Source organism: Protopterus annectens, chromosome 7.part0 (assembly GCF_019279795.1).
Source record: "Protopterus annectens isolate FY-2018-M chromosome 7.part0, PAN1.0, whole genome shotgun sequence".
NCBI lineage: Eukaryota > Metazoa > Chordata > Ceratodontiformes > Protopteridae > Protopterus > Protopterus annectens.
This window is the reverse complement of record NC_056739.1, coordinates 297,406,035-297,421,804: the sequence shown is the minus strand read 5'-3', so window position 1 is coordinate 297,421,804 and position 15,770 is coordinate 297,406,035. Positions and strand designations below refer to the sequence as shown.

Sequence of the window (15,770 nt, the reverse complement as noted above, 5' to 3'; positions counted from 1 at the left end):
AGTGCTACAACCCAGAACAATGCATTACACTTCCTCCACAGTGCTAGGGACTAGAAGATACCAATAAATTCAAAATGGCAAAATAGACCTTGTTGTACATAACACAGGACAGAACCAAAACAACTCTTAAGGAGAAAAAAAAACATCTTTCTATTTTTCTCTACTAGTATGCGGTCCTGGCATTAGTTTTTACTCTCATAACTGCCAGTAACAGTGTTGATTAAATGTATGTATATTTCAGTGGGTTTTTATTCTGATTTAGTGATTTGCTTTCATCACTGCAAAGAATTTGATGTCACTTGTTTAAATGAGTAATGATCATGCCCGCACAGAGTGTGTTCACATTGTACGCAGATAAAGGACTACTAGGAGATAGGAACTAACTGGTTAAAGATGAACAATGAGTCTGCATACACACTACTTAACTGTACTGTTCAAACTCGCTTTGCAAATAAAGTGCAAAGGTACCTGAGCCGAAAGGTGAGAGGTGAAATGGTAGCACAGGGGCATATTCCAGCTAATGATCGCCTGATACAATTCAAATACCCTGCTCACCTAGATGACCTGCTTCACATGCTGCACTTTTCGTGGATAAATTCTACTCCGACCTACAACCTAGTATTGAGGTCTTTGCCTTTGTAAGACATAACTGTAGTGACACATTTAAGAACAAACCTTTTTGGTGTAACCCCAGTATTAATAAAATAAACAATGGGAGGAAGGAACTCCTAAACTGTAAAACCAAACTTAACACCCCGTCAGCCTGGGACGAGCTCAAGCTGATCAACAAAGAACTTAGAAACAAAGTCAAATCCTCCTAGAACAAGTATGAATTGCAAGTCATCATGCTAAGAATAATCACAGTTTTATTTCAGTTATATCAGAAACCTAAACAGCAGTAACCAAAAATGCTTTAAGCTAAGACAACAATTACATTAAATTCTCATCTCCTAAGGACATTGCCAATGTATTAGCAGACAAATTCAGCTCAAATATTACCCTCCTATTCCCAGAAATTGCTCACAGCATATTAGCAAGACTACGCCATCCCCACAAATCTCACCCAAGTAAGCCCTTAGTGTTCTCTCCAGGGTTAGAAATACTAGCTAACTGGGTCGTGGCAGTGTACCAGGTTGTCTTCTCACCAGTGCCAACCACTGTCTGGTTGACTTCATATTTGCAGCCTATCCATTGGATTTGTGCCTGAGGAGTGGAGAACTGCTGTAGTCATTCCACTCCACAAAGGGGGACCTTATCTGTAAGGCAGTGGAGCACATCATTATGGACCACATAAACAAGGACACAGGCAGTCTTCGAAACCTGGACCAGCAACAATTTGGGTTGGTTAAAGGTAAATCCTGCCTGTTGAACCTGGTGGACTTTTTAACAAGGCCCTAAAGCATTAGACATTGATACGTCCATTCACACAGCATGCCTGAATTTGGTCAAAGCCTTCAGTACCCTTCTACTCTCCGGTGTCACTGGTAAACTAATCCGGTTAAATGTAAAACCTTATGTTACTCAATGTGTCACTGGTAAACCAATCCAGTTATATGTAAAACCTTATGCTACTCAATGTGTCACTGGTAAACCAATCCAGTTAAATGTAAAACCTTATGTTACTCAGTGTGTCACTGGTAAACTAATCTAGTTAAATGTAAAACCGTATGCTACTCACTGTATCACTGGTTAAATGTAAAACCTTATGTTACTCACTGTGTCACTGGTAAACTAATTTGGTTAAATTAAAACCTTATGCTACTCACTGTGTCACTGGTAAACTAATCTGGTTAAATGTAAAACCTTATGTTACTCACTGTGTCACTGGTAAACTAATCTGGTCAAATATAAAACCTTATGCTACTCACTGTGTCACTGGTAAACTAATCTGGTTAAATGTAAAACCTTATGTTACTCACTGTGTCACTGGTAAACTAATCTGGTTAAATGTAAAACCTTATGCTACTCACTGTGCCACTGGTAAACCAATCCAGTTAAATGTAAAACCTTATGCTACTCACTGTGTCACTGATAAACTAATCTGGTTAAATGTAAAACCTTATGCTACTCACTGTGTCACTAGTAAACTAATCTGGTTAAATGTAAAACCTTATGCTACTCACTGTGTCACTGGTAAACTAATCTGGTTAAATGTAAAACCTTATGCTACTCACTGTGTCACTGGTAAACTAATCTGGTTAAATGTAAAACCTTATGCTACTCACTGTGTCACTGGTAAACTAATCTGGTTAAATGTAAAACCTTATGCTACTCACTGTGTCACTGGTAAACTAATCTGGTTAAATGTAAAACCTTATGTTACTCACTGTGTCACTGGTAAACTAATCTGGTTAAATGTAAAACCTTATGTTACTCACTGGATAGCAAACTTGCTGTTATTGTTACAGTTAGACTTTTAACTAAAAGAGTGGTTAACAGTGATGTTCCCCCCGGGATTAGCCTTGGGATCACTTCTCTTTGATACCTACTTCTTGGACATTAAAGACACCAAAGGCCAGTGGTTGATGACATATGCTGATGACTGCAAACTCAGAGCAGGTGTAAATACCTCAGATGACCTATGTATTCTCCTGGACGGCCTAATGCATGCTAAAAAGTGATGCTTAGACCATAGCTTCAACCAAAATGTCAAAAAAGAGACTCCTGCTCCTATCACATAGTCATCACCCCTCCCTAAAAATTAATTTTTGTCATTTTGGACTTGGGCACCTTTGTGACAACCATATGATCACTGTTGATAGGAAATCCTTTTATATAGCCAGGCTACTCACCAGGGGCATATTTTCTATATCCAACTTAAAGTGATCTCACACTTTTACATTTCCTAATGATTGCTGAGAGGAGATCTTTGCCTTACATACCGAGCCTTGAAATATGTAGTCCTTTGTAATTTCCTTCACATACACAAAATTAACACCACCCTAAACACCCATTTGAGATTGCTAAACTTACACCAAAGTATAAGTAGGACATATTAGCAAGATAGATTTCTTTCAGAAAGAATGCCTCTTTTATGAATATACTTCACTGTTTAAGCATAACCTAGACGACTGGAGTGGCCATTCTAGCCTTTATGGAAAGGAATAAAAACTAGGTCAGGATGTTCTTTGTGTTTCACTGTTGCAGTCATTACATTTGGGTTATCTGCTTGCAAGTAGCCCTCAGTCGGCATGATTATCAAAGTCTTGGGTCCTGCGTCGGTTGCTGTCTCATCTTCCATGACGTATGGTAGTCAGGGGTATAAAGCATGCAGCCGACACCATTACATCAGTCTTTCTTGCCGTGCGTTGCCCGAAGCAAAAGCATTTTGCAAGTGACGGTCGGCCGACTCCTGAAATTTTCGTTTTCGAGTTACAGATCCAAAGTCTTCAACTAAGCTAATTACCCCGTTGGGGAAAATTTTTTCTTGCTCTAAACTGATGTCAGTAAAAGTTAATAATTGTATTTCTTGTGGAAAGCAAATACCTCATAAAGATTTTCATTCGTACTGTATTCCTTGCTTAGGCCTAGACAACGACGTACCTTGCTGTCGGTTTTGTGCCTTATTCAATCCTCGAACTATTCGTCATTGGTTCATTTTCGCATCTAAATATTTTGGTACTCAGTTCAATTATCCAGAAATGGCTTTGGTAAGCCACCCGACTACCGATATTCTGAAAAAACACAAAGATAAAGACAGAGACAGACCGCATAGGTCGAAAGCTGCCGACGACACTTCTCCTAAGCTAGTCGCCAGTTCACCGGTACTCAGTGAGGTGCTTTTGCAGCCCCTGATTCCTGCTACTGAAGATTCGCAGGCCTCTACTGAGACCCATTCGGAGTCCGGTATGCCGCAAGATGCTTCTTCAACTGTGGAACCTGCAGATGTCTCTACCTTGGATGGGTCTGGAGCCGATGTGCAGGCACTGGTTTCTGAGGGTGTATTCAGGCTTACTGACTTGCATATTAAACCGACACCATCTTCTTCAATGCCTAAAACTCGATCCACGCCAAGAAAACCGACGTCCAGACCGCATGGTCAGGACCCTATGCCTAAAAAACAAATGATAAGAATGGCTGAAGACCTTATTACTTTAATCATGGGAAGCCACCCTTCTCTCTCTAAGAGACCTAGAACTGATTTTCCTTCTGATTCTTCTGATCAGGATTCTGAAATTTCTATTTTTTCTGATGACCAAGAGTTGCCCTTATCTACCTATAAGGATTCTGATGCAGAGGACTCCATTCCCTCTGCTTCACCTCCAGAGGATTTCTCTTTTGGTGAAACTTTACATGCTGTTAGGGAGCATTTCCGCTGGGAAAGCCAGGATTACTCTGACTTCAAAAAGAGGCTTAGGGAATTCTTACTCCTACCTCAACATGGCCTTTAGCTATCCTTCCTGTATTGGACATTGTAGATGATGCCTTCTTGGAATATAGCCTGACCCCTGACACTTTACCTCTGTCTCCCAGAAAAAAATGACAGGTATTACAGAGTACCTGACTCTCTCAAGTTCCTCTTTAAGAATCCTACTGCAGATCATGAGACCATTTCACAGGGAACCAAAGGCATTAAGGCTACTACTGCCAAAAACCCTACCCCCTCTGATAGAGATTCCAGGGCACTGGACAGATGGGGTAAGAAGGTACTATACACTTCTGCAACTTTGGCCATTAGGGCTTTAAACTGCCAGTTTAATATGTTAAAGTATCAGCAGTGTATTATTGGATTGCTTAAACAGAAAATTATACTGATTCCTGACTGTGCTGAAAATAAAGAATTACAGGATTTAATGCATTCTGCTGAACAAGTTGGAAAACATACTTTGCAATGTGGTTTTGATTCATTAGAGGCATCTTGCAGGGTTGCTGTCACTGGGTCTGTACTTAGAAGGCATGCTTGGCTTAAGGAGCAATCTTTGCCAGGTCTTGTTAAAGCTAGATTACTAGATGCTCCCTTTAACCAAGACTGCCTGTTTGGCAACAAAGCAGAAGAAGTACTTAAAAAGATGGAGGAATAAGCTAAATCTTTGCAAACTGTTAAAGATTTCCTACAAGTACAGCCTCCCAGATTTAGTAGGCACTGACCTTCTAAGAATTGGTACTTTCCTGCCTGTTCCAGGCCTTCTCAGTCCACACCCAGAACCAGCAGACCACCCAGGCTTCAGTCTCAAGGTATTCACAGGCCTAAGCAGTGGGGGGCTCCCACTTCCAAAGCTGGGAGTAGTAAGACACCCCCAAATGGTAAACTGTCACAATGACTTAACTTTAAACCTTCCAAGCCCTGCTCAACTGACTGTTCCTTTAGGGGGAAAGATCGCCCTGCATGCAAAAAATTGGGAATTCATTAACCAAGACAAATGGGTTTTAAATATAGTTTCTCAAGGATACAGATTCTACTTTCACTCCTTACCAATCCCAAATGGTTGGCCAGACCTACCCCCAAATTAGTGGGCAGAGGCTCAAAAGCAGGTTCTCTCTCTTCTAAGCATCAGGGCTATTCAACCTGTCCCAGAAGAGGAATGGGGGCAAGGTTTTTACTCAAGACTTTTCCTGTTAACCAGAAAAGACAGTGCCTGGTGTCCTGTTCTGGGCCTGTCTATCCAAAACACTTTTTTGGTAATCCCAAAATTCAAAATGCTAACTCTTCATCAGCTGCTTCCCATGCTAGGCAAAAATGCCTGGTTGGCAACACTGGATTTAAAGGAAGCCTACCTGCACATCCCAATAAGGGAATCTTGCAGAAGATACCTATGCTTTGGAGCAGGCTACATGCACTATCAGTTCTCTGCACTGCCCTTTGGCTTATCTACTGCGCTCAGGGTATTCACAAAGTGCCTAGCTCCAGTCATTGCATTTTGCAGGTAAAGAAATATTTAAATATACCCATACATGGACGATTGTGTAATTCAGGCAGAAAGCCAGGACATACTATTAAATCATCTGGCATTTGTAAAGAAATTACTAACTTCTCTGGGGTACACCGTAAACAAAAATAAATCACATCTAGTACCCTGCCAACAAATTGTATTCCTGGGAGCAAGCTTGATTACAACTTCCCAATGGCCTGCCTCACGCCAGAGAAACAAGTTAATTTGACAGCCTACTTCAAACTACTGGCCACAAAGACCCAGCCATCTGCAAGGAAACTACTGCAAGCCCTGGGTTCATGGCCTCTTGCATTCTCCTAATTCCATATGCAAGACTGCATATGAGAAAACTACAATGATATCTAAAAAGCCTATGGTGTCAACATTCTCAGGACCTAGAATCAATGATTCCTATCATCCCTTGCTTAAAGACAGAGTTCCTTTGGTGGGCAGAAGCCTGCCACCACTACAAGGGACTGCCATTCACTCTATCCCCTGCCGCCCAAACCCTAACAACAGACGCATCAGACTGTGCATGGGGAGCTCACTTGGGAGGACAGTGCATTCAGGGCAAATGGAACCCAAGTCAAATGCACCTGCATATCAATCAGAAAGAAATGTTAGCTGTACAGAATGCTCTGACAGCCTCCAAGGACCACATTATTCCAGGACAATTATTGGTAAAGACGGACAACACCACTGTTATGTGATACATAAACAAGCAGGGGGCAACCCACTCATACCCTCTCTGCAGACTAGCCATGGCTCTGTGGAACACAGCCTTGAGCTACCAAGTGCACCTACAAGCTTAATTCCTGCCAGGCAGACGACCTAAGCAGAAATCTCATGGACCCGCACAAGTGGAAACTGGAACCAAAGATATTCAACATTTTGAGAAACAAATGGGGGAGCCCAGAGATAGACCTGTTTGCCTCCCCTCAAAACTACCAATTGGACAAATTCTGCATAAGGACTCCCCACAGACAAGCTTGGAAAGTGGATGCCCTGTCCTTCACCTGGAAAAAACAGTTTATGCCTTTCCCCCTCTGCCTCTCCTCTCCAAAGTACTAGTAAAGATCCAACAGGACAAACCTAGGGTAATACTTATTGCACCAGACTGGCCATGTCAACACTGGTACCCCCTCCTGGTCTGTGTGTCACTTCTGGAACCATGGCACCTGCCTCAGACTCCTGCCCTGCTGTCCCAGCAGGAGGGCGAGATTCTGCACCCACAGCTTCAAACCCTGAACCTTGCAGCCTGGCTCATTACATGATCTCTCTGTTACCATCCCTCAGTAAGCAAGTGATGGATGTCATTCTGGAGGCAAGGAGGCCTAGTACTAGAAAATCCTATGCTGAAAAATGGAAAAGATTCTGTTCCTGGAGTCAAACTCAGGGGATGGACACAACAGTGCCTAATTTACCGCACATTCTTCAATATTCAATACTTCACAAGGGCCTTTTTTTTTCTTTCATCAAAATTCATGCCTCGGCCATTTCAGCTCATTATAATACAGAGCCACCACTCTTCTCTCATCCACTGCTGAAGCAATTCCTCAGAGGGGCCAAAAACTTAAGACCACCCAGGAGAGCCCCTACTCCAGCCTGGGACCTTAACTTTGTATTGGAAAAGCTCACTCTACCTCCCTTTGAGCCTAGCTGCAAATGCAGAGTTCAAATTCCTTTCTTGGAAAACAGCCTTCCTTCTAGCCATCACTTCAGCAAGAAGGGTGTCTGAATTACAAGCTGTCATGGCAGTGGAGCCTTTCATCATCTTTCATGTGGACAGGGTGTCCCTCAGGATCAATCCCTCCTTTATGCCCAAGGTGGTATCCAGTGTGGCCCTTAATCAGTCCATTCATTTGCCAACCTTCTTTTCTAATCCACAGAACAAAGGGGAGTGAATACTGCACTCCTTGGACATGCACAGAAAACTTAGATTTTACTTGGACAGGACTAAGTCTCTCAGGAAATCTGAACAGCTGCTGGCTGCATTTGCTGCAGGGGCAGAGAGGAAGGCCATTTCAAAGTAAACCATTTCTAAGTGGATAGGCCACTGCATTCATTTCTGCTATAAGCACCATGGAAAACCTACCCCATAGGGGATAAGACCACATTCCACCAGGGCTGCATCTACCTCTACAGCCTTTCTCAGAGGTGTCCCTACCAGGGACATCCTAGAATCTGCTACCTGGAGTTCTGTACATACCTTCACCAAGCATTACTACTTGCCAATTTTTTTCAAAATCCAGAGCTTGTTTTGCCACTGCAGTCTTGCAGGGCCTTATAGCTGGTCCTAATGCTATCTAATTGCCTCCTCCCTTCCTTAGCTTTGGGAATCTACACAAATGTAATGACTGCAACAGTGAAACACGAAGAACATAGTACAGTTGTGTACACTTACCATAAGTGTAGATGTTCGAGTGTATTCACTGTTGCAGTCCTGGTTACCCTCCCTCCAGCCCGCAGACGTCTATTGACTATACCTCTATTCTTGTTTACTACGCTTAAAGCTTTCTGGTGTATTTGCTTTTTGTTGGAGGTGTAACCTTGTATATAATTGCTTCCCATTACGGGGGCACCTGACATCTGGGGCAAGAAAAACTGATGTAATGGCGTCAGCTGCATGCTTTATACCCCTGACTACCTGACGTCATGGAAGATGAGACAGCAACTGACGCAGGACCCAAGACTTTGATAATCAGGCAGACTGAGGGCTACCTGCAAGCAGATAACCCAAATGTAATGACTGCAACAGTGAATACACCTGAACATCTACATTTATGTTAAGTGTACACAACTGTACTTTCTTGTATTAATTCAAATTTTAGTAAAAGGATGGAAATGTTGACTGGGTTACAGATGGTCTACTGGTCAGCAGCCTAATATGAATCTGTGAACCTATGAATCTTATGTCTGCCTGCATTGTATATTATCATGGCTAAAAATATTTCTTTTGTGACTAAATTGATTTGCATGGTGATGTTATAAGTGACCTTTGGAACAGTAGTTGTTTCTGTTCATGGATTACAGCTTGACTAGATGAAAATGAACTGGTTTATGAGCAGCAGCTCCAGTACGTAGTATTACTACATCTCTTGATTTATGCAGTGTAACATTTATTACTCTACAGATGTCCTTGTATTGCTGTATTTGTAGCATTGACCATTATATTATTTGAACTTGAGCATATTCTGTAAAGGGTTCATAACCAAGTGGGACACACCCAGTCATCAAATAATAATGCCATCTTTGAGTATCTATTAAACAACCACTTTTAACGACTACTGACTAAGCATTCAAACAAGTTAGAATGAGGGAGACTTGTGATGTTCTTTGTGTTTCACTGTTGCAGTCATCACCTGTGGGTTATCCCTGCTGTGGTAGCCCTCGGCCGGCCCGAATACCAGAGTTAATGTTGCTTTGCATCGGGTGCCGTCGCCTGTTGTCTGAAGTCAGGTCATCAGTGCTATAAAGCAAGGCAGCCGACGTCATTACATCAGTCTTTCTTGCTGTGGCGCCCTTAGCACAAGCAGTTTGCACGAGTGCCGGTCGGTCGCTACCAGAAGTAAAATTTCAGCTGAATACGTCTAAAGCTAAGTACCCCGTTGAGAATCGTTTTTTCTTGCACTAACCGATGTCCGAAAAAGTTAACAATTGTCTTGCCTGTGGAAAGCAGATCCAACACCGAAACTTCCATACTTACTGCATCACTTGTTTAGGCCCAGATATGACATCCCCTGTTGTCAGTTATGTGTTCTCTTTAATGCAAGAACCATTCGCTGTACAGCTCTTTTTGTAGACAGTTATTTTCGTGTTCCATCTTCGCATTCCAGTATGGCATCTGTGACCCAACAATCTGTGGACATTCTGAAAAAACGTAGAGATAAAGATAGAGACAGACCGCACAAGGCTAAGGCTTCCAGCGATGCTACCGCTAAGCAGGTGGTCAGTTCTCCAGAATTCAGTGAGGGGTTTTCACAGCCCTTGATGCCTGATTTGATATCTATGCAGGCCTATACTGAGACCCTTTCGGAGTCTGGAATGCTGCGCAAATCTTCATCTTCCGAGCCTTTGGCTGTGTCTGCCTTGGTTGGGTCCAGAGCCACGACGCAGGCACCAGCTTCTGAGGATGCCTTTCTCACTACCGAATCTAGACAAAAACCTATGTCTTCCCATCTGAACTACTGTTTCGCACAGACAGACGGATTTTCTAAGTCCTAGAAGCCAGGCCACTCCTAGAAAATCTGCTTCTAGCCACCATCTTGCTACTGTTCCACCACCCCAAGCACAAATGCTTAAAATGGTGGAGGATCTCATCTCCCTTATTCGGGGTACTCAGGCTACTACTTCTGAAAGAAAAAGGCACCCTTCCCGAGAAATTGTGACAGAGAAGGATTCCGAGGAATCTGACTATTCAGTTTTTGAAGAGGAACAGCATCCCTTAACTGCTTATGAGGATTCAGATGCAGAGGAATCTATCCCTTCTGCCTCCCCTCCAGAGGACCTTTCCTTTGGGGAAATCCTTCACTCCCTCAGGGAACATTTCCAGTGGGAATCTCAGGACTTCCCACAGTCTATAAAAAGACTTAGAGAGTTTCTGGACCTGTCCCAGCACAGACCCCTGCCCATTCCCCCTATTTTAGAAGTGGTGGATGATATTTTCCATGAATCCAGCTTAGCCCCTGATGCCCTCCCTCCTGCTCACAGTAAACCTGACAGGTGCTACAGAGTACCGAATTTTCACAAATACCTGTACAGAAATCCTGCTAGAGACCCAGAGGTCATTACACAGGGACCTAAAGGAGCTAAGACTAGTTCTGCCAAGAATCCTCTTCCTTCTGACAAAGACTCCAGAGCTGTGGACAGATGGGGTAAAAAAGTATACACCTCTGCAACCTTAGCTATCAGAGCACTCAATTGTCAGTTCCATATGTGAAAATATCAACAACTCACTTTGGAACAATTAAAACAGAGGATTGCTACCTTTCCTGACTGTGCCAATTTAAAAGAGTTAGCAGATTTACTGTACTCTGCTTGTCAAGTGGCCAAACACTCATTACAATGTGGATATGATGCCTTAGAAGCCTCTAGCACGGCAGCAGTGACAGGATCTGTTATTAAGAGACATGCATGGCTGAAGGAACAACCTCTCCCTGATCATGTCAAGTCTAAACTTATTGATGCACCCCTAGATAAGGAGCGCTTGTTTGGGGAAAAAGCAGAAGAGGTGCTTAAAAAGATAGAAGACAAAACAAAATCTTTGCAAACTGTAAAATATTTCTTTCCAGTTCAACCTCCCAGATTCAGCAGAAACTTTCCCTCTAAGCACTGGGCCTTCCCTGGAGCTAGCAGACAGGGCCAACGTAAGCCTTGCAGGGACAGATCATCCAGGCTCCTATCCCAGGGCCAGCAGAGAAGCAAATAATGGACCACTTCCATCTCTAAGGCAGGGAGTGCTAAGCCAGCCTTCTATGGCAAACACTCACAATAACTACCCCTCCCCCCTCTGCCCTTCCTTCTCTCATCAAAAACTAGGAGGAAGGCTCTCCCTCTTCAAAGACAATTGGTTTTCTGTAACAAAGGACCAATGGGTCTTAAAGATCATTTCTCGGGGATACAAATTCTCTTTCAGTGAACTCCCAAATCCAAAAGGGTACCAAGACTTACTTCCAAATCAGTGGGTAGAGGCATTGAAACAGGTCCAAACTCTCATATCCCAGGGGGCAGTAGAACTGTCCCCTCAGATCAAACAGGCAAAGGCTTTTATTTCAGACTATTCCTTGTTCCCAGAAAAGAGGGCACTGCGAGGAAGTTCCTGCAAGCCATGGGATACATGGCATCTTGCATCCTTCTCATTCCCCTGGCCAGGCTTCACATGAGAAAACTTCAGTGGTCCTTAAAGAACCTTTGGTGCCAGCACTCTCAGTCCGTAGAGACCTCTCTCCCTCTGATCTCATGTATAAGGGCAGAGTTCCTCTGGTGGGAAGATGCCTGTGCCAGGAACAAGGGTCTTCCCTTCATCCTCCACCCTTCTGGCCAGACCATCACCACCGACGCCTCAGAAATTGCTTGGGGCACTCACCTAGCAGGCAGGTGCACCCAAGGTATTTGAGATGCCCAGCAACTTCACTTGCACATCAGTCAGAAAGAAATGATGGCAGTACAAAAGGCACTGACATCCTTCAAACCCCATCTCAGGCCATTGGTTCTCCTTATAAAAACAGATAACACCACAGTAATGTGGTACGTCAACAAACAAGGGGGGATCCAGTCTTACCCCCTGAGCAGGTTAGCCATGAGCCTGTGGCTTACAGCCACCTCCATGGGTCTACACCTAATTGCCCAATACCTGCCGGCGGTCAACAACACCCTGGCAGACCACCTAAGCAGAAACTTACTGGACCCCCATGAATGGTAGCTCCACAGGGAAATCTTTCTGCAAATCACTCAGGAGTGGTGGACTCCAGAATTGGATCTCTTTGCCTCGCACCTCAATCACCAGCTGCAAAAGTTCTGTACCAGGGAGTATTACTTCCTAGCATGGAAGGTGGATGCCTTGACCTTCCCCTGGGACTCCCTCTTTGTGTACACGTTCCCTCTCCTACCCCTTATTCCCAATGTACTGATCAAAATAAGGGAGAGACCAAAGGACATCCTCATTGCTCCAGATTGGCCCAGACAGCATTGGTACCCCTTACTGCACAGCCTGACCTTACAGCCCCCCAAGTAGCTTCCCCTGACCTCATACCTCTTGATCCAGGTGAGGGGGAAGATACTGCACCCAGACTTAACAGACTCTCAATCTTTCAGCATGGCTTATACCTTAAAAGCTAACAGCAAGTCCCTGTTAAGCAAACAGGTCCTAGACATCATCACAGAGGCCAGAAGGCTCAGCACCAGAAAGTTATACGCAGAGAAATGGAAAAGATTCTGCTCCTGGAACCAGTCCAAAGGGGCCAGTACCTCCCATCCCTCTTAGCTTGGATTACCTAGCCAAGTTGCTCAGTAGTGGCCTCTCTTTCTCCTCTATTAAAATCCATGCCTCAGCCATTTCTGCCCATTACAGTTCAGACCCACCCCTCTTCTCTCATCCTATGATTAAGCAATTTTTCAGAGGGGCTTCTAATGTCAGACCTCCCAGAAGGCCTCCCACACCACCCTAGAACCTGAATTATGTTCTAGAAAAACTAACCTTACCTCCTTTCGAACCTGCTGCTTCTGCAGAATTAAAATACCTCTCCGGGAAGACTGGCTTCCTACTAGCTATCACCTCAGCCAGAAGGGTATCAGAGCTTCAGGGTCTCATGGCTGTTGAGCCCTTCATTGTTTTTCATGCAGACAGGGTCTCCCTGAGGACTAACCCCTCCTTTATGTCCAAGGTGGTATCTGATGTGACCCGCAACCAGGCCATACACCTACCCACCTTCTTTCTCAACCCTCAAAGCAAGGGGGAAAGAATTCTACACTCGCTAGACATGCACAGATAACTCAGATACTATCTGGACCGTACTAAACCATTCAAAAAACAGACCAAGTACTTGTCAGCTTTGCCCCTGGGGCAGACAGGAAACCCATTTCCAAACAAACCATTTCCAAATGGATATCACACTGTATCCATTTCTGCTACAGGCTACATGGGAACCCCACCTCAAGTCTGTCCGTACCCATTCCACTAGGGCAGCCTCCACTTCCACAGCTGTCCTCAGAGGAGTCCCCACCATGGACATCTTGGAAGCTGCCACCTGGACCTCTGTCCATACCTTTACAAAGCATTACCACCTACCTCTTTTTTCTAACTCTAGGGCAGGGTTTGCCTCTGCAGTTCTGCAGGGCCTGCTGACCTATACCTAGGACTCTAACCTATCCTCCACCCCTCTCCTCAGCTTTGAGACATCCCACAGGTGATGACTGCAGCAGTAAAATATGAAGAACATAGTACATTTGTGTACACTTACCATAAATGTAGATGTTCGAGTGTATTCACTGTTGCAGTCCTGCTTTCCCTCCCTCCATCCCCCATATAACATCTTCCCCTAGTGGGACATAAGCGTCATACAGTGGCTTTTTGCCACCAGGACCACTTTTCCTTATTTCCTTGTGCTTCTGACAGGTTAGGGCAAGAAAAACTGATGTAATGACGTCGGCTGCCTTGCTTTATAGCACTGATGACCTGATGTCAGACTACAGGCAATGGCAGCTGATACAAAAAAACATTGACTCTGGTATTTGGGCCAGCCAAGGGCTACCACAGCAGGGATAACCCACAGGTGATGACTGCAACAGTGAATACGCTCGAACATCTACATTTATGGTAAGTGTACACAACTGTACTTTTCCTTTAATTGGTGTGATTTTTGCTGTGCACAGTGCTGTCGACTGCAGTAGTTGGTTCTGCTATCAAAACAGAACAGAAACTTAGAAGTAAATGGTCAAATTATATTCAGTGCTGCCTTGCAGTTGTTTGCAGCTGATTAAAATGGATTTCAAACAAATAGATCTGACTCTGAGTGTGCCCTATAATGCTGTTTACAGGAGGCAAGACTTGCTTCATTTCTAGATTTTTATTACAATGCTACCATCTCATAATGATGATACATGACAGCAGCACAAGTCTAGCCATTAATGTTGATACAGTTCACCTTCATCGTTGAGTAAATAATTTCAGGCGCAGCATGCAGTTATAAAGAACACCAAAACGTGATTTAACTGTGTACACCATTTTCAGGAGAAGGGAGTCAGAACTGTAAATAATATGTGGTAAAGTGAACAATGAGTTTTGAATGTCATGTGTGACTCCATCTGTGATACATCCCATATTGGAAGACTGTTGAATAAATCCGAGGGACACAAACATAACATTTTCCATAGCTGCTCGTGTTCTGGTTATTGACACAGATTTATTTAGTTAGAATTTTATCGGTGTTTGAACTAGACAGTTTACCTTTGCTTTTACTACAGTTCTGTCTGTAATGTGCAGTGTTAGACATTCACTTTGTCCTTTTCACTTTTTTGCAGTACACGTCTCATGCTTCCTTGCATCATGCCATTTTCTTTTTCATCTTCACCTTTGATAAAGTGTTTCAATAACCGTTCTACTTTGTATGGTAAACTGCTTCTTCTGTCCCCCCCCCTCCTAAGTCTGTGTGCTTCCACGTTAATTGCACTATTATTCATAAACACCTTTTTGTGCAAAACTTGATCAATAAATCCCCTTGTTTTCTCTTATTTACTCCTGTGAGATGGTCAAAGGTAACTGCCGGGTCTACTTCAGTTAGTCGAACTCCCTAATTGTCCAACACCTATTTGTCAACCCCTTTTTGTCAAAGTTACACTTCAGCAAATGGACTTTTTATCAAAACTTTTCCCAGGGATAACCAACAGTAGGCCAGCATCTGAAATTTGCCCTTTTCCCCACTGTAGTGAGATCTTGGAGTTGGTATATTTAGTTAGGGGGTGTGGGGGGGCATAGCCCCACACTTGGGTAGGTTTTAAATTTTAAGATTTTTTTTCCAACGGCCGCTAGTTTGGCCTACCATTGGTTATCCCTAGGAAAAGTTTTGATGAAAGGTCCATTCACTGATGTGTAACTTTGACAAAAAGGATTTGACGAATAGGTGTTCAATTAGTTAGTTTGACTAACTGAAATAGACCCGATGACTGCCATGAATATCCTTTCTCCAGTTCCACTCAGGTGCATCTTGAACCATTTTTGTTGCCGTTCTTTGGACCGACCAGTCTACCTCTGTGTGGGGAAGCATTTTGTAGAGATGAATGCAACTCTGTTGTAGTCTTAATAAAAATGTGTATAGTGTATATTTAATGAGTGCTGGTTGCCTGGCTGTATTAAATTGTCTGTATGTATTGTTTATATATTGCCTGCATATCTTGTATTTCTCC

The 15,770-nt window shown here is 43.5% G+C and overlaps 1 protein-coding gene across 1 annotated transcript in view; it reads left to right on the top strand.

The window, feature by feature from the left end:
- Window positions 1-15,770, top strand: part of KLHDC8A (kelch domain containing 8A) — a 581,975-nt gene that overhangs the window by 306,928 nt on the left and 259,277 nt on the right. The gene's annotated exons all lie outside the window — the stretch shown is intronic.